Source organism: Dreissena polymorpha, chromosome 6 (assembly GCF_020536995.1).
Source record: "Dreissena polymorpha isolate Duluth1 chromosome 6, UMN_Dpol_1.0, whole genome shotgun sequence".
Lineage (NCBI taxonomy): Eukaryota > Metazoa > Mollusca > Bivalvia > Myida > Dreissenidae > Dreissena > Dreissena polymorpha.
This window is the reverse complement of record NC_068360.1, coordinates 27765605-27790887: the sequence shown is the minus strand read 5'-3', so window position 1 is coordinate 27790887 and position 25283 is coordinate 27765605. Positions and strand designations below refer to the sequence as shown.

The 25283-nt window shown below is 35.5% G+C and overlaps 1 long non-coding RNA gene across 1 annotated transcript; it reads right to left on the bottom strand.

Annotated features, from left to right (window-relative positions):
- Nucleotides 1-2013: 2013 nt before the first annotated feature.
- On the bottom strand, nucleotides 2014-3448 carry LOC127833853 (uncharacterized). Its single transcript, XR_008027648.1, has 2 exons — nucleotides 2822-3448; nucleotides 2014-2485 (listed from the first exon to the last, which is right to left on the bottom strand). It is a non-coding gene; the product is annotated as an uncharacterized LOC127833853 (long non-coding RNA).
- Nucleotides 3449-25283: the final 21835 nt, after the last annotated feature.

Here is a 25283-nt window from a genome sequence, read left to right as displayed (position 1 = left end):
ATTCGTTCAAACGACACAAAGACACAATTTTGTTTTACGAATCATTTCTGCTTAGAAGAATGTCCAGTCATAAAAAATATCTAATTTTAGAAACAGCCGGTAGCAAAATGAGTTGCAGCTAATTGTCAGTAATCACATTTTCACTAACTTTTTTGACCTGTTTATTCTTTTCAGTTCAATTCAACAGTGAAAAATGCCCATAATATCACTTCAATATAAAATAATAATGAAACGGTGCAGTTAATAGATGCACACAAAGTAACTTAAACTACTTAAGCCGATTCTAAAAATGACAAAGATAAATTATTATTGAAATTGAATTAATACATGCCCTTGATTATCTTGTTTTGTTTTGATGACTTCAATTTTTGTTAAATTTTCAGGATTACAACAATTTGTTTATAAACGGGAATGCACTCACTAAAAACACAACAGCACGCTTTTTTTATTAACTATGTTATCTTTTTTATTTTGAATCTGCGCACATTAAATAATAGGATTTGACATATTATTATAAATGTTCTTTTATTTTTTTTAATAACTAATCATTTAAAAAAGATTGTTTATTTTATAATACATGTACGCATCGACTCGGCGTCATGTCGCGGATCGAGGCTTGCCACGGCATGCCGCGGCGGACATATGCAAAGCTTCGCGGCGAAATTTGACTTGCCGCCGCATACTTACGCGGCTTCAACAGCTGACGCGGCTAGGACTCGTTTCGCCTTGCCGCCGCGGATCGCGAAATATGTTTGTTCCGCCTTGGCTGTACTGTACCACAATTGACTCCACCCAAACCATCTCCCATGCCCCACCCCAGAATCCCCCCCCCCCCCAATTTTTTTACGATGACATGTTTATGGATCCAGAGGAACCAGCACTTCCACCATGGCTCCTGGATGTGAGGCCGTTGAAGAGGAAGGCGGACTTCTCACCATAAACCGTGTCGCTTCCATTAAGTCCGCAGTATACAGATCAGAGGTACGTGTTACCCAGATCAATTGTAGAATCCCAGGAAATATTCCTTGACCAGTCAACTGCTCTTGTTAACCCAGCACTGTACACGGCCCCTAGCTTTGATGAAGATCCTTTGACAGCACTGGTCCAAACCTTGAAGACACCACAGTCATAGCCTAAGGCCTCCCCTTGTCAAAAAAGTGAGCAAAATCCGGTTATAACCCAGTTTTAAACTGGGTTTAACCCTGCGGTATTGGCACCGAGCTAAAAGCGAGTCTTTTAAACACACTTTTTGCTTACCGACTTGGTTTTATCTGAGTTGAATCTTGGTTTAACTCGCTTAAAGCCAACATAGTGGTTTTTTTAACCGTCTTAAGTGGGTTTAAAGTGAGTTTTTTCAGGCATCTGTGTTTAACTCTGTGGTATTTGCACTGTGCTAAAAGCGGGTTTTTCAGACACGCTTTTAGCTTACCGACTGGGTTTTTTAGCTTACCGACTTGGTTTTTTCTGAGTTAAATCTTGGTTTAACTCGCTTTAAACCAACATAGTGGGTTTTTTAACCATCTTAAGTGGGTTTAAAGTGAGTATGATTTTCTACAAGTTGGTTTTTTGAGGTTTTTTAAACATGCTTAGACCAACTTCTGTCTGTGGAGTTGGTTTTAAGTGGGTAAAAAGTGTGTTTTTTATGTGAGCTATAAGCAGGCTAAACACGGTTTTTAAGTGAGCGAAAAGTGAGCTGAAAGCAAGCCTTTGTTAGTTTTTTTCACAGTGAAAACATGCTTTTAACTCGCTTTAAACCTAGTTATTAACAGTATTTTATCTGTGAAAAAAACAAAAGCAATTTGTGGGTTTGGGTAAGTTGATTTTTGTGGGTTTTAACAGTGTTTTAGTGAGTTTTTTTTAAGAAAGTAGTTTTTTTGTGAGCCTTTTGTGGGATTTTGCAGTGTGAAAAAAAAAATTTTGGACTGATATGTTCTAGAAAAATGGTTTTTGTGAAGCAATTACAACAGTTCATTATAAGCCCAATGTGGTTAAAAGGGAAAAAAACACAATGTGTACGAAAATTATGTTTATATGACAAAAATAGTACACCGCAAATTAATACTAACAGATTATTTTTACAATACATTATAAAATAATAGACATTTATGGAAGATTTTAAAGCAAAAGTTTGACCGCAATGGACCACTGCGGGTGGAGTATTTAGACCGCAGCTGCTGCAGAGACCTGGATCTCAGCTGTTGGAGGTACCTGAACCGCAGTGGAATGAGGAACCTGGATTTCAGCTTAAGGAGGGACCTTGACGGCATACGGTGTTGGGACCTGCACAGCAGCTACTGGAGAGACCTTGACCGCTAGGGGACCTGGAAAGCAGCCAGTGCAGGGACCTAGACCTGATCTTGGCGGGTGGAGGGATCTGGAAAGCAGCTGGTAGAGACCTGGAAAGCGGGCGCTGGAGCGACATGTAGTTGTTCCATTGATGCTGCTTGTGTCCTTCTCCTCTTGAGCATCTCTTATGCCAGTTGATCTGCAAAGGATTAATACCATATCACTTTCAAAAGGGCAAGGCATTCTTCAAACATGTTGATTGGTTATGTTTTTGTTCCACTTAACTATGAAATATTGCTGTTATGGTAATCTTGTTGCTTTAATAATAATAAATTTAAGTTATTTGCTTGTTGTTTTTGTTTGTTTATTTTTGAAATTTTAATCCCGTGATCACATGTGACTTAGCACTTTTCATCAATTATTAAAAGAAATTGCGTTTGGTAGAAAATGCAGTTTGAAAATGTACCAAGATGCGTGGTCTCATTTGGCTGTGTGGTCTGGTGGCATTGTAAATGCAATAACCTGTATAGTTTACCTCTCAACAAATCGAGCTTTCTTGGTCAAGGACAGGGCGAGGTTTTCCCACTCTTGTTCCCCTCAAGTTTGCCAGCTTGTGCAGGGTAAAAACCAGGTTTAAAAGTCCATACATCAGGCAGGCGATGATGCACATTCTTTCCAAAGGATCTTCCCAACGATGTCAATTTTGCCTTGTGGCAAGAGTTTAACCTTCAAAATTAAAATATATAAGTTCTAATTAAGTAAGAGGGAAAGAAATCCGTTCAGTAATAACCAGAAATAGATATAAATAAAATTTTAGATGACAATAACCATGAAACACAACCATAATTATTCACTGTACACAACATTTACACTTTTTCATGTGTAAGTTTATCTATTTTTGCTTCAAAATGTGTTGTTTATCCTTTAAATTGCAATACAATAACTTATCCATTTACATTTCCCAGTGACAATACATAAATATGATAATGATCATAATTAATTCAATAAACTAAATAAAAAAAGGGGTGAAGAAATGACAATACAAACCTGTTAAAACTGTTCTTCAGTATTCCAAAAACAACAACAGGCAGTTCAACCTCCTTTCCAACCAACTTATTATTGATTTCCACATTGCAGTAAAAAACACATTGTTTTCATCACACAATACTACATGCTGACAGAATTTCAAGACATTTTACACTACCATTATAAGTCTTTCACTTCTTTATATTAATGTTGCTGAATTAAATTTAGCTCAATATTCAGTTGCTGACACCAGCTTGTTTTTCAAAAGTTGTTGTTTTCAAAAAGATAACTTCCTCAGTGCAATAGCCAATCAAAAGCCTTATATCTTATTCCACACAGCCTTATCTCTAGGACCCCATCAGTAGCCTTATCTACCCCTAGATAATCAGTACCCTGTTTAGCTCTGAATGCCTGACAGATTGTTAACTGTTTATTGTTAGTGGTGTGAAATAAGGGTGTTTTAAGGTATTGTCTTGTTATTTTGTTGACAGTTTATGTAACACAGGTAATGTTTGGCATTTTATTATTTTATTCCAAATTAAGAAAATGGATATGATGGTATCATATGCAAATATCAAAATCTTGCATAACTTATGTACAAAAATAAATAGATTATTTCCAAAATAATGTTTCCAATACCATAATTATTTAAATATGCAGATTTTACAAGTAAATACTGTTTTAAACAAATATAAACAATCATATGAGATTGTTTAAAAAAAAATTAAGACATAAAACAATCATAAGATATTGTTTATAATAAAAACAAACATAAAGAAAAAATTCAAAGTGAAACACAAACTCTTTCATTTTCATGTATAAAACTAAGCTTGACCATTGTTAGTTTTTGTCAGTGATACTTGTTGTCCATCTGTGAACCTGTGATGTTCTGAAAGAGCCATTTTCATCCAATATTCCCTAAAAATTATGGGGAGCACACAAATGTACAATAGGGACAATGGCAAACAAGCTGTAAAAAAAGCCCCTTTACAATTGACTTGTTTTATTTATGGCTATAAACATCAAACAAAGACCCAGTTGAAGAATTATTGTTTCATTGATGAGTTATATTAATAAACAAAAGACCAACTTGTTGAAAAGTGTGTTAAAGTGAGTCTTTAAGCCTCGTTGCAGCTCTCAACTTATTTACAAAAAGACCAAGTTAAACTCGCTTAAACCCACTTCTGTTTAAAAAAAGACCAACTTCTGTTGTAAAAGACTCGCTTATAAAACAAAAAGACACACTTTAACACACATAAACCAACTCATAAATAAAAAGGCTCACTTTTGACACACAAAAAACCGACTTCTTACTGAAAAAAACTCGCTTAAACACACATCTTCTTAAAATAACCAACTTTAAACTCAGTTAAGCACAGTTTAGCGCACATAAAACTCACTTTTATTAGCAAAAACCAACTTCCGCTAAGAAAAACTCAGAAAAAACACAGTTTTATGTTGGTTTAAGTGTGTTTTGGTATGAAAGTGGGTTATTTTTTGACAAGGGTCGGCAGCCACACCTCTCCAGGATGAACCAGTGGACATTCTTCCTACAGAACAGGACAAGGCGGATCCACTTCTCTATGAGGTAATAACAATGTCAGAAAAGGCGTCTCAAACAGAGAAAGGACAACCCAATGCCGAACAGGCTATCCAGAGAGCATCGGAGACAGCAGCTCAAGCCTGTCAAGCCACCGCCAGGAACACTGAAAGGATACTGGACGAGCTTCGTCGTTTTTGAACGCAGAGTAACTTCCATCGAAAGAGCGATTGATAGTCAAAGGCGGGACAAGGAAAACATGAGGCCGCGCAAAATGTAACTGTATGCCTTGGAAATGATCGCCTTCTGCTTGAATTGCAGGGGCCCACTAAGTGCTGGTAATCCACGCGGGCACTTGGCGGGTATTCGTCGCGCCTGCTAGGAAGGGAGCCCACGTAGTACCGGTTGGTGCTATCTGGGTATTTGCTGATCACGGCGTGGGTGGTCAGTCCGTATTGTGCATTGGTCGCTTATGTGGGCATGGTACGGGTATTTTCCCCTCCATCTGTGGACTCTTCTTAAAGATCTTTACCTGTGAAAATAAATATGGACATTAATTTATACAACATGAACAGTTAACTTATAAACTATTACAAAGTGTCAGGACAATTAAAAACATAAGTGTTAAGATTTCTGTGATACATAAGAGTGCTTAATTTTATTTAATAATATTGTGTTTAACTTCAAGAGACATTCTTGTGTGTGTGAACCTCAAGTGACATTCTAAAGTGTATGAATACACTGTGTAAGATTTCTGTGATACATAAGAGTGCTTAATTTTATTCAATTATATTGTGCTTAACCTCAAGTGACATCTTGTGTGTGTGAACTTCAAGTGACATTCTTAAGTGTATGAATACACTGTGTAAGATTTCTGTGATACATAAGAGTGCTTAATTTTATTCAATTATATTGTGCTTAACCCCAAGTGACATCTTGTGTGTGCGAACCTCAAGTGACATTCTTGTGTGTGTGAATACACTGTGGACGGTGACATTTTCAAAGTGAACAGTGATTTTGTGATCTCAAAAGTAATAGATCTCAATTATTATATATTGCTTGTTCTTGTTTACAGTTTGATAGTTATATCATTGTTTGTTAAGGCTGCAGGAGCTTAGCCTTCCTGCAGGAGGGGGTAATGATGTGCCCCACCTTTTGTTCAATTACCTTTTAATACATGTATTAACATTCCAAGAGTTTTGATGATCACCAGTGAGGGAATTTTATTTACATACATGACTGCATATTTTTTGTTTCTATACAGAATGCATTTTATAAGTAAAACCCCCCTCACTGTTTTTTAAGCTTCCATAAACGTTTAATTATTTTATTGTTGCTTAACACTTGTAAGGAGCAAAGCAGTTTCTTTGTTTAATGGCGTCCTGATAGGCAAATTCTCCATTTTTTTGTAATATGTATCCATTTCAACTCACCACAGAGTTTTAATAGTTATTTTCCTCTATGTCTTATATCATATCTCATTTTACTAACAATCGCTCATGGTAAGTCCTCATCGAAGCTTTGTTTACATTCGCTACGGCGGCCATCTTGGATTGTTAGAACTTGTCGACCCGGGTCGATTTGCCTTAGTTGGTCGTTCGATCTTAGGTCTGGTCGACCGGGTGCTGAATCGACCAAGGAAGATCAGCGTTCTTTTGGAATCATTTCGGTTCGAGCCTTCACGAAGAACGGTCGTATTTTTGGATAATAAGAACTAAAGAGGTGCTATTCGGCGGATGATCAGCAGAACAGTTAAACTTGAATCGCCGATCCAGTTTGCGATAAGGTTTTCTACTTTCTTTCTTGTAATTGTTTCGCTTGAAATTTCAATTGGTTCAGCTTCATGAATTGTCTCATTTTTTGACTTGTTTTTTTACATCCTGTGGTGACTCATCCGAAATACAGCTTCTTCATCTCATTTTTTAAGTCGATTAACGTTTTCTGTTTACGAAGAAATAACTGCTTAGCTCCACGAACCAGATATATCCGCTGTTGTAATCCAACAATCGACGTACGTTAAACAGAATAAATCTTTAAACTTATGGCGGCGTTATTTTGCTTGAAACTTGTAACGACTAACTAATAAAGTCAATACGGGGTAGTACAAAACGGGGCAGTACGCTACAATATTTGGTATGCATGTGTATATCGACAAGGCCTTTCCATACGCACACAAAAATTTACCCCTGTGACCTTGACCTTGAACTTAGGGTCCGCATATAGGTTTCGAAATCTGCATTTATTTTTTGAAAAATGCTCATAACTTTTATGTCCTTTGAGATATAACCTTCATATTTGGTATGCATGTGTATATGGACAAGGCCTTTCCATACGCACAATTTTTTTTACCCCTGTGACCTTGACCTTGAAGTTAGGGTCCGCGTTTAGATTTCGAAATCTGCGTTTAGGTTTTGAAAAATGCTCATAACTTCTATGTCCCTTGAGATATACCCTTCATATTTGGTATGCATGTGTATACGGACAAGGCCTTTCCATACCCACACAAATTTTGACCCCTGTGACCTTGACCTTGAAGTTAGGGTCCGTGTTTAGGTTTTGAAATCTGTGTTTAGGTTTCGAAAAAAGCTCATAACTTCTATAAAGCGTTTATAGGGGGCATAAGTCATTCTATGGTGACAGCTCTTGTTTATATAAATCAACCATAATTAGTCAGAAAATGATCATAACAAACCATTTCTGGTTTTTTAATGCTCCCCCAAATTTTTTTGGGGGGAGCATATAGTCGCCGCTTCGTCCGTCTGTGTGCCCGTCCGTGCACAATTTTTGTCCGGGCTATTTCTCAGCAACTAATGACCGAAATTCAATGAAACTTTATGGGAAGCTTCACTACCAAGAGGAGATGTGCATGTGTCAAATAATGATGAGAAATTGGGTGAAATATTTGGGTTTTCTTTATGTACGAAATATTGACAAGTATATCAGTGGCGAGTATGCATGACGGTCAAAAGATTAAATATTTGGATCTGGTGTATGTTTAACGACAAAGGGGTTACAATGCTGTTGACACAAGCCTTAGGCTGTATTTGCATTATTTATTGGTCACAATGCTGTTTAACGTGTGCATACTTGAATAGTGACTTCTCCAGTATGTTGTAATTCAACCAATCAGGAACAAGCACGTATAGAACACTGACCAATGGGATTCATAACTTAGTTTCACGGGCCAGATGTTAGAGGGAAACAAGGCAGTTAGCGTTTAGACTTGGAGGCGTACGGATCGAGAAAGACACAATCATGTAGCAATCACAACGTATTTGTATAACTGAAAATATTAAGTATGTTAGACATTAAATTGGACTAGAAACTGATATGTGGTGTTGTTGAATATTTTATCCTATATTATGCAGAGAAATTAACATGAATAGAGAGGGACCGACTGGTCCCATGCGCGGCACGAGAAAATGGTAGTTAATGCAAAACTCGTCATCTTGGCATTATGCGCATGACGAGATATCGAATGATAGGCTACACACTGGTAATTTAAGAGTATTGAACATTGTTAGTAACTATGTGTCGTCTATGAACTATGAAATATTACGTGACACATATTATCAGCCGGTTCTCGTCGGATTATTTTTCACAGAGTTATTGCCCTTTGAAATTTTCCACTGTACATATAGTGCAATTCTTGTCCGAGCTATTTCTCAGTAACTTAGTACGGGAATTCAATGAAACTTTATGGAAAGCTTCACTACCAACAGGAGATGTGCATATTATCAGCTGGTAATGGTCGGATGATTTCTCACAGAGTTATGGCCCTTTGAAATTTTCCACTGTACATTTAGTGCAATTCTTGTCCGAGCTATTTCTCAGCAACTTATTACGGGAATTCAATGACACTTTATGGAAAGCTTCACTACCAACAGGAGATGTGTATATTATCAGCTGGTAATGGTCGGATGATTTTTCACAGAGTTATGGCCCTTTGAAATTTTCTATAAACTGTACATATAGTGCAATTCTTGTCCGGGCTATTTCTCCCCAACTACTGACTGGAATACAATGAAGCTTTATGGGAAGCTTAACTACCTTGAGGAGATGCGCATGTTATAAGTGGGTTCTGGTCAGATGATTTATTTAGAGAGTTATGGCCCTTTGAATTTTTTAAGTTGCTAAACCATCCATCGTATTATTTTGTCCAAAGTTATGCCCCTCAAGACGTTTCCTTTTATGTGAATATATAGTGCAATATTGTGACAAAAAAAACCTTTGGGGAGCATCACCCGTCTCCAATGGTTTGTTGTCTGTATAGTTAACGCGAGTATGGTTTAATTAATTCGGACTATTATGAACGATACCGATTAGTGAAGCAAAACAAAAATGGTGCCTCCCTCTTGCAGGTAAACAGAGGTCAAATGGTATAAATGCGCGTCTTTGTTTAAAGATGCGGGTACCTAATTCTCATTTGAAGACAATAATTTTAATAATTTAAGTTAGACTTTCTAGTTAGCTCCACTGGCCAAAGGCCAGCGGGGCTTATGTCATGGTCCTGTGTCCGTCCTGTGTGCGTGCGTGCGTGTGTCCGTGCGTGCGTGCGTTAACTTTTTCTTAAAACATCTTCTTCTCCTAAACTACTGGTCCAATTCTGATGAAATTTCTCAGGAATGTTCCTGTGGTGAACCTCTTTCAAATTTGTTCAAATGATGCCCCTGGGGTCAAATTTGACTTTGCCCCTGGGGGTCAAAAAATTGAAAATTTGCATATATAAGGCCTATTTTGTGCAAACTTTATAAATCTTCTTGTCAAGAACCATTGGGCCTAGGGATACCAAACTTGGTATGTAGTGACATCTTATAGTCCTCTACCAAGTTTGTGCAAATTATGCCCCTGGGGTCAAATTTTACCCTGCCCCGGGGGGTCAAAAAATTGAAAATTTGCTTATATAAGGCCTATTTTGTGCAATTTTTAAAAATCTTCTTGTCCATAACCATATGGTGTAGGGCTACCAAATTTGGTATGTAGTGACATCTTATAGTCCTCTACCAAGTTTGTTCAAATTATGCCCCTGGGGTCAAATTTGACTCTGCCCCGGGGTGTTAAAAAATTGAAAATTTGCTATATAAGGCCTATTTTGTGCAAACTTTGTAACACCATTTCTATATGGTCATCACTATTTTAGTAACATGAGATGCATTGTCACGAGCGAAATACATTTAGGACAGGAATGACGCACATTCGACTATATCTAGCGGTCAATAAAATATTTATTATACACGAACTGCTTATGAAAACAGCTTATATAAACAGGTTAAATAAGCCTATATAGTAAGAAATAATTTAACGACCAAAAATTAATGGACATTTTTATGTCCCGTTTATAGTTATATTTTTAATGGTTATGAGTTTATGTTAATGTGATGGATAACGCTGTTTACTCCCTAAAACAAGTAGGTCAGCACCAAGGTCACCATTTTTGTATAAAACGGACCGTGTTGAGACCTCTATTCGAGCCATTCGAGCCAAGGCAGCGAGCCATTCAAGCCAAGCGGTTTTGAATAAGCACAAGTGAATATCCCAATTTCTGGCTTCACAGGATAGTGCAAGAGAGACGGACATTTGGACATTTGTTTTTCTGGACGGATTATATTTTGTGTTGGAGTATCTTTTTTATTTCTTTTCTGATTATTTCTTGTCTCAATTTCTTAAAGAAGAATTACAATACAAATAAGAATAAAATACATTTACAATACAATATTTAATCAAGAATAAAAGTTGTTATATGCTACAAAAAGACTTGTTGCCTTATTATGCAAACTGATGAATAATCTACGAATCTGGGACATTTAAGTCAATAAAAAATTACACAACGCGACTTAAAACGAACTTTGCGAAACAATAGATTATCATTTTACACGCCGTGACGCAATATAGTCACAAAGTGCCACAACTTTAAAAATCTTCTTGTCCATAACCATTGGGCCTAGGGCTATCAAATTTGCTATGTAGTGACATCTTATAGTTTTCTACCAAGTTTGTTCAAACTATGCCCCTGGGGTCGAATTTGAACCTGCCCCGGGGGGTTAAAAAATTGAAAATTTGCTTTTATAAGGCCTATTTTGTGCAAACTTTAAAAATCTTCTTGTCCATAACCATTGAGCCTAGAGCTACCAAATTTTCTTTGTAGTGACATCTTATAGTCCTCTACCAAGTTTGTTCAAATTATGACTCTGGGGTCAAATTTGACCCTGCCCTGGGGGGTTAAAAAATTGAAAATTTGCTTATATAAGGCCTACTTTGTGCAAACTTTAAAAATCTTTTTAACCATAACCATTGGGCATAGGGCTACCAAATTTGCTATGTAGTGACATCTTATAGTCTTCTACCAAGTTTGTTCAAATTATGCCCCTGGGTTCACATTTGCCCCTGCCCCGGGGGGTCAAACAATGGAACATTTACTTATATAAGGCCTTTTTTGTGAAAACTTTAAAAATCTTCTTGTCCATAACCATTGGCCAAGGGCTACCAAATTTGGTATGTAGTGACATCTTATTGTCCTCTACCAAGCTTGTTCAAATTAAGCCCCTGGGGTCAAATTTGACTCTGCCCCGGGGGGTTAAAAAATTGAAAATTTGCTATATAAGGCCTATTTTGTGAAAACTTTAACAATCTTCTTGTCCATAACCATTGGGTCTAAGGCTACCAAATTTGGTATGTAGTGACATCTAATAGTCCACTACCAAGTTTGTTCAAATTATGCCCCTGGGGTCAAATTTGACCCCGCCCTGGGAGGTCAAAAAATCGAATATTTGCTTATATAAGTCCTATTTTGTGCAAACTTTAAAAATCTTCTAGTCCATAACCGTATGGCTTAGGGCTACCAAATTTGGTATGTAATGCCATCTTATAGTCCTCTACCAAGTTTGCTCAAATTAAGCCCCTGGGATCAAATTTGATCGTTCCCCAGGGGTCACAAAATTGAACATATGCTTATATTGGGCCCATTTTGTGCAAACTATAAAAAATGTTCTTGTCCATTATATAACCATTGGGCCTATTTCTATCAAATTTGGTAGGTAGTGACATCTAATAGTTCTCTACTAAGTTTTTTCAAATTATGCCCCTGGGAACAAATTTGACCTTGCCCCAGGGGTCACAAAAATGAACATATGCTTAAATAAGGCCTATTTTGTGCAAACTTCAAAAATCTTCTTGTTCTTAATTATAGAGCCTAGGGCTACTAAATTTGGTATGTTGTGATATCTAATAGTTCTCTTCCAAATTTGTTCAAATTATTCCCCAGGGCTCAAATTTGACCCTGTCCCGGAAGGTCACAAAACTGAACATATGACGTGTACCAGGGGAGATTACTGGTTGTGACCAACAACAACAACAACATCTTGTAAACATTAGATAAAACCCTGTCATTTAGTGCCATTTTAGATCAGATGGTGACTGCTTACAAAGGAATCGAAGTAAGAACATGTGTTCTGAATGTTTTTCTTATAAACTGAAAAAAGTCGGGATTTATTTAAATATGTCGAAAGTGACCATATATCCGGATAAAAAAATTTCGGATGACATGTTTATTTAATGTCTTTTTTGTAGTGTTTAAACCAGTTTAATAATATCTTATTGATTTTAAAACACAACTTCCATGAACATAATTATTTCCATAAAAGTCAATATATGATACTGCATTGTAAACTCAAACTTTGTATCCAAGAGAAGGTGTTGGAATTAATGAAGTGCAATGTTCTTAACTATCGTATATGCATATATATTTATATAACTGATGATTCATTGTTCCATTTGTGAATTGTGACTCATGAATTGTGGAGATATGATTGTCAATTGCTCAATGATCCATATAAATTTCTGATCATTTTATAATATTCTTAATATAAGTTATGAATTGATCTTAGAAGTCATATGTATTACTTAATTAAATACATTTATAAATATAAGAAATAATCTTTAGATTATCATAATATTCTCAGGCCTGTTGGTCTAAGGGATGTGTGGGTTGTTTATTATATGTATGCCCCTCTTTAAAGAAGAGGGTGTTTATTGTTTTGCACATGTCGGTCCGTCCGTCATCCGTATGTCTGTCCACCAGATGGTTTCTGGATGATAACTCAAGAACGCTTAGGCCTAGGATCATGACACTTCAAAGGTACATTGATCATGACTCGCAGATGACCCCTGCTGATTTTGAAGTCACTAGGGTAATGGTCAAGGTCACGGTGACTGGAAATAGTAAAATGTTTTCCGGATGATAACTCAAGAACGCTTATGCCTATGATCATGAAACTTCATAGGTACATTGATCATGACTCGCAGATGACCCCTATAGATTTTCAGGTCACTAGGTCAAATGTCAAGGTCACGGTGACCGGAAATAGTAAAATGGTTTCCGGATGATAACTCAAGAACGTTTTATGCTTAGGATCATGAAACTTCATAGTTGCATTGATCATGATTCGCAGGTGACCCTATTGAATCTCCGGTGAAAGGTCAAGGTCACTGTGACCCGAAATAGTAAAATGTTAACTCAAGAACGCTTATTCCTAGGATCATGAAACTTCATAGGTACATGGATCATGACTCGCAGATTTCCCCTATTGATTTTCAGTCACTAGATCAAAGGTCACGGTGACTCAACATAGAAAAATGGTTTCCGGATTATAACTCAAGAACACTTACGCCTAGGATCATGAAATTTCATAGGTACATTTATCAAGACTCGCAGATGACCCCTATTGACTTTCAGGTCACTAGGACAAAGGTCAAGGTCACGGTGACTTCACACAGTAAAATGGTTTCCGGATGATAACTAAAGAAAGCTTACACCTAGGATCATGAAACTTCATAGGTACATTAATCATGACTCACAGATGGACCCCTATTGATTTTCAGGTCACTAGGTCAAAGGTCAAGGTCACAGTGCCAAAACACGTATTCACTCAATGGCTGCCACTACAACTGACAGCCCATATGGAGGGGGGGGCATGGATGTTTTACAAACAGCCCTTGTTTGAGATGATTCTTTACAAAGAAAGATGCTACTATTGTATTTGTTATAAATGTGTGAAAGGCTCTAAGAAGGAACCAGAGATTAACCCTTTACCAAACACCAACAGGATTTTACGGGTTTATAGCTGACGACTTTATAAATAATTATGATCAAGATGAGCAATTTCTCCTTTTATCACAATTATTTCTACTCTACCTGATTATTTCCTTAATATTCCATTACAATTTAATTGTCGTCTGCAACCTTTTTCAAATTGGGAAAGTCCAAAATGTGTCGTTTGGTAAAGGGCTAAGGCATTTTGATTCCTACGGGTCTTGTGTATCTGTTTCAAATCAAATGCGTATATTTGATCTTCAGCATCTAAAAATATGTGAAATAGAAAGAATGACAATATCTTTTGGAGAGATAAATGTGCCTACGTTATAAGCAATGGGACTGTGCTTCAAAGGAACAATTCCCGGGCTTTTTAGTCTGTTTAGTTAACACGGTAGTAACTTTTTCCATATATAAAAATGCTCACCCTTCCAACTTTAAGCGCCCAGTGGGACGAGGGATAGACAGAGAAAGTCACATGCTTGAGTACATTTCAACCCATGCGCATTGCACGTTTTTTTCGCATAAAAAACAGTGGAGCGATACAGGGCCATCATGGCCCTCTTGTTTTTAGAACTACTTTCGAAATTTTAATCGGTCCATCGTAAGTCATTTTCTTTATCGTCAAAGTCGGGTACTATTTTCTCGGCGAAGGGTGGTCCTACGTCAATTTGAAAACATGGTAGTAAAGTTCAATCATTCATGAACAAGATGACGTCAATCTCATGAATATTCATGATGTTTGACATATCCGCAGTTGTATTGTAAACACACACATGTTGGTGCAAGTAGTCCGAAAATCGGTATGACGCATTTGGGATATTTCTTCTCATAAATTTCTCAATTAACAGCATATTTAGTTAAAATTATGAAATAAAAGTGAAATAAAATTTATATGCATGATAAGATAAAACATTTCTCTTTTAATAACTTTTTTTTGAAGACCACTTTTTGTTGAATGCGGAGGAAAAAATAAAAATAAAATTATTTTTGTCTGTTTTATTTTTATTTCACTTTTCGGTAAATTGGATGCGGCGCTCCCTTTAACAGAAGAACAAAAAACTCTGGCCTAAATATAAATAAAAAATAATAATACATAACTGGTTAATTATAATACTTCTTATGTTTAATTAAAAATAAACAAAAACAATAATTATTAATAAACAGAATAATTCGTGATCAGAAGCCTTAGCCAAAATTTACCATATTGTAACCATTTGTCAATCAAGCGTGTCTTTCAGTAAAAGTTCGTCTGAAATATTAAACTAAAGCATGGAAAAGGGTTCTATTTAAAAATATCTGCAAGGTGGTAGAGACAGGGAACAGAAAAAAAGGTCATCAAAACGAGAAGCGGAAAGTATTGAGAGAAGGAAACAGGTGCAGAAAACGTAAGGAAAGCTAATAAAATCCATCAGATAATGTAGTTAATTTGTTTGCAGTTTAGTGTCACTTAATAATGTAACGTAAGTTAAAAAGGTTCTGGTTGATCATAACTATAAATATATATATATATATTTATGCCCCCCTTCAAAGAAGAGGGGGTATATTGTTTTGCACATCCGTTGGTCTGTCCTTCCACCTAATGGTTTCCGGATGATAACTCAAGAACGCTTACGCCTAGGATCATGAAACTTCACAGGTACATTGATCATGACTCGCAGATGACCCCTATTGATTTTAAGGTCACTAGGTCAAAGTTCAAGGTCACTGTGACTAGAACCAGTAAAAAAGTTTCTTACGCTTTCGCCTAGGATCATGAAACTTCAAAGGTACATTGGTCATGACTCGCAGATGACCCCTATTAATTTTCAGGTCACTAGGTCAAAGGTCAAGGTTACGTTGACTCGAACCAGGAAAATGGTTTTCGGATGATAACTCAAGAACGCTTACGTCTAGGATCATGAAACTTCATAGGTACATTGACCATGACTGGCAAATGACCCCTATTGATTTTCAGGTCACTATGTCAAAGGTTGAGGTCACGGTGACTTGACACAGTAAAATGGTTTCCGGATGATAACTCAAGAAAGCTTATGCCTAGGATCATGAAACTTCATAGGTATATTGATCATGACTCGCAGATGACCCCTATTGATTTTCAGGTCACTAGGTCAAAGGTCAAGGTCACAGTGACAAAAAACCTATTCACACAAAAAATGGCTGCCACTACAACTGACAGCCCATATGGGGGGTATGCATGTTTTACAAACAGCCCTTGTTTTTATATGCAGGGCGAGTAGATTTAAGTGAAGGGCGAGTGTATTGTCAGGCCTACTCGCCCTGCAGGGCGAGTGGCTCTGGAAAAATTCTTTAAGGCCTGGTATGTTACAATTTATTTTGATAATTGTTATTTATTTTATGTTATTTTGACTTGCAACATTAAGGTTTTGATCAATACTTAATTAAATTGACTCCTTTACATTTCATGGATCTGGTAGTCTTTAATTGTATATACTGAAAAATACAGCAACACTAACAGGTTTTACACTTCATATTGTACTTTAGAAATTATTAAAGCAGTAAAAGTACATTTACAGTATGTTATATTTATGTGTTTACAAATTAAAAGGAGGTAAAATCAACTAAATGTGTAATAATTAACTCCATTTAGAATCAAACAAACTGATGTAACAAAGCAGTCACACATACTTATACAAACCAGCCCATCTCCTGCAATTCCACCATTAATGGTAACATAAGAAAGTACACTTGTAATTTGGGTTAAAATGTACTAATAATGTATGCATATTTTTGGTAAATTACCATTTTGGGCCTGGGGCATAGCCCCAAGGCCAAAGTAATGATACCACATTCTGAGCCTATCCGAATTGGCTGGCTGCCAAAAACAAATTTCCCAAAACTCCGATGTACCACTTAATTCATGAGCACCAAAAGTAGTTTTTCTCAGATCTCAGTAACCCGCTTTGTAAATACAGAGCATCACTATATAACATGACAGTGTCATAAAAAGTGTAACTAAATACTATTGAAGCAAATTTGATAAGCATTTGCTACGACATAGTTTTTATTGTTTACATATTGTTGTACGTGAGACAAAGTACACAATCTGTACACCGTTCTTTATCTGGGTAAGTGGATTTTCTTTTGTATACACGTTACAAAGGAAGTATGAGTGTTTTCCTGATCTGTTAATTATGTAATAGAAAGCTACTTAAGCCTATTGAAAGAGATTTATTTGACGCCAACAATAACAGTTTTTTGCGACCATGTTGTTGTTGTATATCTTCACCGCCTATGTAGACAAACCTCTACCAGATCTGTAGAGTTGAACAAAAAGTTATCGTTCCCACCACCAGTATTGTGTAGTCCTCCACTGTCTGTGTACACTGTAGTATATACACAAATATTGTCTTTTCTTACAGTCTCGAGCTTCTGCACTCAACAGCTAGGGTCAATCCATATAAATTCAGATAAACGGAGAAATTCGGACAATATATCCTAATAATGCATTTTACGTTGCTATACTTCTTTCACTCAGTGTATTTTCGATTTACTTCCATTCTCCATCTATTTATAGACAGTATCTAAATCTAGGCCTGGAGGCCTTCAGCGCTTACAGCATTTTGATTTGTTGTTATTATCAGTGCTCAAGAGATACATGTATATCTGTATCCTATTTTAGAAACGTTTTAAGCATAGTTGCGGTTACGCAACTATGCTTATGTTAGAGCTACATTTCGAAAACCGACATGGAACGGTTGACCATTATTAAGCCTTACCTGATCAAAAATCAGACGAAATATCTATTTAATATAGTATATGGTAATTTTAACATTTTTTTTATTTAGAAACGTTTTTCTAACGTTTTCTTCCAAGAATATTGCTGACAACGGTTTTAGTGAATTTTTCTAAGACCGTTTTACGTGAAAAAACCTTCTAAGAAACTAAAACAAATTTCGTTCTTAAAAAAATTCTGTTCTGGTTGATAGTGATCTCACACCTACTTTCTATTTCCTTTGTTTACTGTTCTGGGAGAGGTCAAATTCATTAGGCCCTGGTTTAAGGATATGTAGAATTTCATTTGTTAATTATAAATAGAAATAAACATATTCTCAACAGGAAGTGGGGCATAAAGCACTTTCGTTTTTTGTAAATGTGTAAAAAAAAATAGCAGAGTACGATGAATGTTTTCTTATTTATGTCATAGATTCTGACCTGCCTTTCTATGGATTTAATGAAGTAGAGTTTGAAAGTAACAGAGATGTGTTAATTGAAATTAAAATTATTTACTTTGAGCCAGAAATTAACGTTACGAGTAGAGCTAACGGTTTAAAAGTGGCATCGAATTTAATGGATTCGCGCAAATTCTGGGCGAGTGTTGTGTCTGTAAAATATTAAATGGAATTCCCGTTTCTAAAAATAGAACATTTTGGTAGCATGAACCAACAAGGGAGGCGACTCGTGATGTCAGAAATTGTTAAGGTTACAATAAACTAAATAATCGAGTCATGAATAATCGAGTCATGATGGTCTGTACACTCTCAACCAGGGACCTATACTGTATAGGTCTAAACAAATCATCATATTTTCCTCGAAGGCATGTTTTACCCTTTAGACTGTTGTTCTGGTTTTATCGTTTGGAGATATTGATAGGGTAAGCATAGGTGTTCACTATTAAATACCTGAAATAGGATAAAGTTAGAGATTAAATTAAAAAATGGTACTGCAAAAGGTTACAATCCTCTAGAAAACAGCCAAAAAAGAAGGTGCAAAAACAGTCGATTTTGATTTGAGTCGAATTCTTTTTTAGTTTGAACGTGACATATCTTTTTTATTGCTTACATCGATTAACCTTGGAATGCCTGTCAAGAAAAGGTATGGTTATGGGGGTCTCTATGTGCAAAATGTTGTATTTATTTTCGCTCAAATTTGTCGCTTTTACATTGAAACATATAAGGAAACTATTAAGTATATTTTGACCTAAACATTTACTTTAGCAGCAACTTCCCTGTATCTTGCAACTATGCTTTCAATGCCATCGGCGCTCTCGTTTATTCTGTGGTAAACATTCTTATTTTCATTTAGGACTTAAAAAATGTGTTAAAACCTGTGTGCACAACACCTCTAAATAGTATATTTATCTGTACTAAAACAATATTCTCCTTTTTTGTAATTATTCAGTTATTTTTCCATGCAAAAGGCGGAGGGATATAGAATTGGCGTTGTGCCTCAGTCTGTCACTAACTTTTCAGGGCTAATACTCAGAAACTAAATAATATACCAACATGAAACTTCATGTGTGTATAGATATTGATATGAACTGGGGTTTTATCAAATGCCTTATCTTCTCTTTAAATATTTGTCATGGCATCATCATTCCAATAGTAAGTGCGTTTAAACAAACATTATATAAAGTAAACATATGCGCTTCGAAATTATAATTAGTATTCGTATTTTTCACTTGAAATTGGCGTGTCGTTTTTCCACTGTCCGCCATCCATGTTGACTTGTGGGTAATTTGTGCATATCAACACACTGTGGTGTTTACATATACCGGTACTATATCAGGGGACAAAAATATTTATAAATGGCACTCGTCCTGCAGGACAAGTGCATTAAAATTTTCACTCGTCCTGCAAACACATGCACTTGTCCTTCAATATGTGTGAAAGAAAGATTGCAAAGGACTGATATGACTAACAATGTTTCCTAAATCACTGCTAAAATGCTGCTAACTTAGTTATTCATGCCAGCTGATCACAGAAGAAATGTTAACTTACTTTATTTATGAGGAACACAAAATAAATAAATGAAAACAATTTTTTTTTTCTTTTTCTAATGCTTGCGTGCTTTCCATTTCGGATGGTTGAACATCGCTCCTGCCCCCTTTAAAGAACGCTCGTATGTCAGACATTTTTCAGATGAAATTCAGACTGGTTTTAAACCGTACTTCGCAGTAAAATAATTCTTTAAAAAAACCAATACTTACAGTGAATGAAGTCAGATGGTTCCCTGTCAACATGGACGCGCAAAGTTTACACCAAAAAGCCAATATTTACTCGAAACACAGTCTCGCATAACAACGCGCACCTGCTGTATGAAATTTACAATTACGATTTCCGGTTCATTCGCGTTCTACTTTCGGAATAGATATGCTTTAAGAAATGATTTTATTTAATGAAAAAGAGTCTTACTGGTCAGAAAATACATATTTTAACATCAGTTTTTTTTCACTCGTCCTGTAGGACGAGAGCTTTACGGAAATTCACTCGTCCTTTCAAGATTTCACTCGTCAATACGAGCGGACGAGTGGAATTTTTGTCCCCTGTATATCTGTTCTAAATTTAAGAATCAGGTAAGAAAGCTGCACTATTTTTAGCATACGTTAGGTTAATTTTGAGTTCATATAGTCTGCTTTAAAGTGTTCAGTTATTTTTAAGCTTATTTCATGATTTAAATGTGTTAAAGGCATGCGAGCATTCCACGATTTGTTCACAGCCATTGTGACCTGTTTTCGGTCACACAGTGACCAATATGTGGTCACAGTTACCAACTTTGGGTCACAGTTACCAATTTCTGGTCACAGTGACAGATTTCTGGTCACAAGGGTATATAGTGACAAAATTTTGGTCACAGGATCATTCTTGTTCTAATCTTTAAAGGGGTAACATTTATCACGTTTTTTTTCTTTTAAATTAAGTTTAACATGAACAATAGTGACATTGGTATTGGGCCATTGAATTTTGAGATATAAATAAATGCTTGTACCCAGTTCTTTAAATTATTGAATCATTCAACTACTAATTCCATTTAGCTACCTTAATAATTTAGAGAAGTGCCATTGAATCTTTTTCATTCATTATTATTAAGTTAGTGACTACGCTACCTTGTCAGGAACGTTAAGTCTGATAAAAAACACATTTCATTTCATTTAATATATGTGAAGTTTGTATTTGTAAATCTTTGCAAGTCATAAATGTTTATTATTAATAAACTTGTTGAACATTTAATACCAGAATTGTGTGATAGATTATTAATTGAGTACTACAGAACACAACAATATGAGTGAGAAGAAGTGTCATTCCTAAGAACCGTAAACCAACTTTTTATTAAATAAGAGTTATTGCCCTTTGTTTTTTTGTATGATGTATTTTTTTCAGGGCTATATCTCACATACCATGCAAGATTCCAACATGAAACTTCATGGGTGTACAGATATCAATAAGAAGAAATGCCTTGTACAAGAACCATAACCCTTCTCTGTCTTTAACAAGAGTTATTGCCCTTTGTAAGTTGTGTATGATGTAAATTTTCAGAACTTTATTTCAGATATAGTACAAGATTTTAACATGAAACTTCATGGGTGTGTATATATCAATTAGGGGAAGAGCTATAATGCAGAAGAAACATAACCTTACACATTCTCAAAAAAGAGTTATTAACCTTTGCTGTTTTGCTATAATGTAACTTTTCAGGGCTATATTTCAGATATGCTATAAGATTTCAATATGACACTTCAAGTGGTTTAGAAATAAATTGGAAGAAGGGCCATTCACAAGAACCACTCCTTAGGCCAACATTTATAAATAAATTGATTTACGGGACCGCCGACCGTATTTTATGTCAAAATGAAATAAAAATATAAGTATCTATCTGCACTTTATTTTCATAAATTCCGCTGACAGTGTTTAAGTCCAGCGTGAAAAAATAAAACTGTCGACGACAACAATCAAAATTTATATTCGCAAGCGTTTTATCGCATCCGTATTTTTACTATCGGCAAATGTCATTGGCTGTTTAAAATAGGATAAACCAATCGTATTTGTGTTTAAGTAAAAGCTTTGTTTGCGCATGCAAAATGGCGTGCTCGAAAGTTTAGTTGACAACAATAATAATGAACAGCGTCTGCGACATTATTTCAAAATAGAAATTGTCGAAAATTACATGGTCAAGTCAAACATTAAGAATATTGAATTAAATGCGAATCGCGTATTAGATGGGCATATTATACAATTTTACGTAGAGATGCGCACCTGTCGATTACATCATTTTAACAATATGGCAGACAATACAGAAAATAAATTGTGTCACTAGGCAAAAATGGCAAATTAATGTCAAATAAACGATGGAGATCATACATTTAGAAGGGATTACTGAAATGCAAATTAATGCATGTGATAACGAACGATGCAGAAAACGTTTTCGTTACCAGCAACATATTTATTAGTAATCTACTCAGTGGATATATGTTATGGAAACGATACGGCAACGAGTGTTATGCAGAAAACGTTTTCGTTACCAACAACATATTTATTAGTAATCTACTCAGTAATGGAAACGATACGGCAAGGAGTTTTTGCATTGAGTTTACTCGCAAAGTTAAAACATCTGACAGGATTATTGTTAGAAAATGGGATAAGGCAAACATGGTTTTATTTATATGTTAGTGGATCTGTTTATAATTAGATTCATATGCATATATTGCTTTATTATGTTTGTGATGCTCTACAGTTTACTGAAACAGCATGGAACTTTTATGGAAGACATAGCAAGATAAATATATTAATATTAAATAAAGTTAGTTTAATACATCAATTACCATTAAATGTGCTTGTTTATATTTTTATGTTTTTCCCACAACTGCCTCTAATGCGATTAAATGTTTCTCTCAAAAGCAGGTATCCACAGAACGATTTTGCCCTTTTTTGCATTAACTGCGCGTTAAAGTGCCCTTTTTGAAAGTAATATGCCATGCCCCTTTGCCCTCCTGGGAAAAACACTAAAATGGTGTTATACTGTTAAGCGTTCCTCGGAATATAACAGTCTAGTCAGAAACATACATAATTATGGTGTTCTACTGTTGCGTTTATGTAAATGACATTTTAGGTTCTTTTCAATTTGACAGTTTAAAGTTGTCTTGTGTTGGACTTTTTTTTCATGAATGCTACTAGTATTCAACATAGATTTCTACTCAAGAAAGGTTTTTGAAGCAGGACATTAAACAATAAAACAAAAAAGTACACTTTATTAGATAAAAAATAAACACTGAGTAATAATGTTTTAATGTACAATTTTTTATTCAGTTGCAGACAATGAAGACATTCCACAAGAGTTAAGATTAAAAAGAAATGTTCTTGAAAAATGCATTAATAACACTATTTCTATTGCTTCTAGTGACTTACTGTTTTCATAAATAAGATATGTAGTACAAAAGTAACGTAAAAAGTTGGTTTATAAAAATTTAAAAAAATCGACAAGTTTAAACTTTTATTATTATTTTTTTGTCGACTCTGTGATTTTTGTTCTTTTATTTATATTTTTATTTCGACCCCCCAACCCTATTTTTCTAAAAACAATCCTGTAAATCAATTTATTAAAAAATGTTGGCCTTACACATTCTCAAATAACATTTATTACCCTTTGTTGTTTTTGTATGATGAATCTTTTGAGGGCTATAAATCAGATACGATACTGGTTTCAACATGAAACTTCATGGGTGTGTAGATATCAATATGGAGAATTGCCTTGCACAAGAGCCATAACCTTACACTTTCTCAAATAGTAGTTATTAGCCTTTGTTATTTTTGTATGATATAACTTTTCAGGGCTTTTGTCTCAGATACGCAATAAGATTAAAACAACTTCAACTTCATGGGTTTATACATATTAATGAGGAAAATTTCAATGCTGAAAAACAATTACCCTATACTTAACTATTTTGTTTAAGGATTATATTGGTTTTAGCTCATCTTTAAAAAAAAAAAGAGCTATAAAGTGTCATCACCTGAGCGTGGGCGTCTGAGTCTGCTTGGGCGTGGGCGTCTGGGTCCGCGTCCGGTTAATTTTTGTGTTTAGGTCCTTTTTCTCATAAAGAATCAAAGCTATTGCATTCAAACTTGTTAAACTTATTTACTATCATGAGGGGACTGGGCAGGCAAAGTTAGATAACTCTGGCTTGCATTTTGACAGAATTATGTGCCCTTTTTATACTTAGAAAATTGAAAATGTTGTTAAGTTTTGTGTTTAGGTCCACTTAATTCCTAAAGTATCAAAGCTATTGCTTTCATACTTGCAACAGTTACTAACTATCATAAGGGGACTGTGCAGACAAAGTTATGTAACTCTGACTGGCATTTTGACAGAATTATGTGCCCTTTATACTTTGAAATTAAAATTTTTGTTAAGTTTTGTGTTTTGGTCCACTTTACTCCTAAAGTATAATAGCTATTGCTTCCAGACTTGGAACACTCACTAACTATCATTAGGGGACTGTGCAGGACAAGTTGCATTACTCTGGTTGGCATTTTGACGGAATTATGGCCCTATTTTGACTTAGTAACTTTGAATATTTGATTAAATTTTGTGTTTAGATCCACTTAACTTCTAAAGTATCAAGGCTATTGCTTTCAAACTTCAAATACTTTCATACTATCATGAGAGTACTGTACCTGGCAAGTTGAATTTGACCTTGACCTTTGAATAACCTTGACTCTAAAGGTCAAATTATTAAATTTTGCTAAAATTGTCATAACTTCTTTATTTATTATCATACTTTGACAAAACAACCCTTACCTTACATAACACAATAGACTCCACCCAAAGCTTCCCCAACGCCGCACCCCAGAATTTTATTTTTAAACATGGTTAAAAAAACACAAATATTTATTTTTATTATTTTATTTTTGAAAGACCGTCAAACCACAACCATCCCACCCAAGAGTCCCCCCCCCACTTTTCCATGTTTTTCTTATTTTCGAAAAATAATGTAATAACGTACATTGGCGGCCATAAGTCTACCTCGGCCATAAGTCAAGGGGTATAATGTGGATAGAAAAACTTGGTTTTTTGCCTTGACTCTGCCATAAGTTGGGGGTAAGTTTTCTCATTAGCTCAGACATGTTTAAGTGACGTTTTTGTCATGGTTCTCAGGGCTTTTGTACCGGCAGTTGACATTTTTGGGATGCTAATAATAAAGTAAAAGTTTAAAGGTGCGGTATATAAACTGCTTCGATAGCGTACGCATCTTCAGCCGACTCCGACATTAACCCTCCGATCACTGGGATTTAAGTCGTCCATTTACATATGGCGCCGAAGGCAGCCACTGCACATTGGCTTATTTCCCTCACAAATGGTACCCATTTATATACACCAATAATAAGAATATTAAATAAAACATTCAACATTTCAATCATTTATTATCATGAAAAATATAATTTATTGTTCAAAATCATAATACCATATCATTCATTATTTAGAACATATATATTTATTTCACAAATCAAAATGAAACTACCGGTGCATTACATAATCACTTACATTTTACAGTTCACTTAAAATCCTTAAAAGTCACTCTCACTCAAACAACACGATGTTTCGGACCAA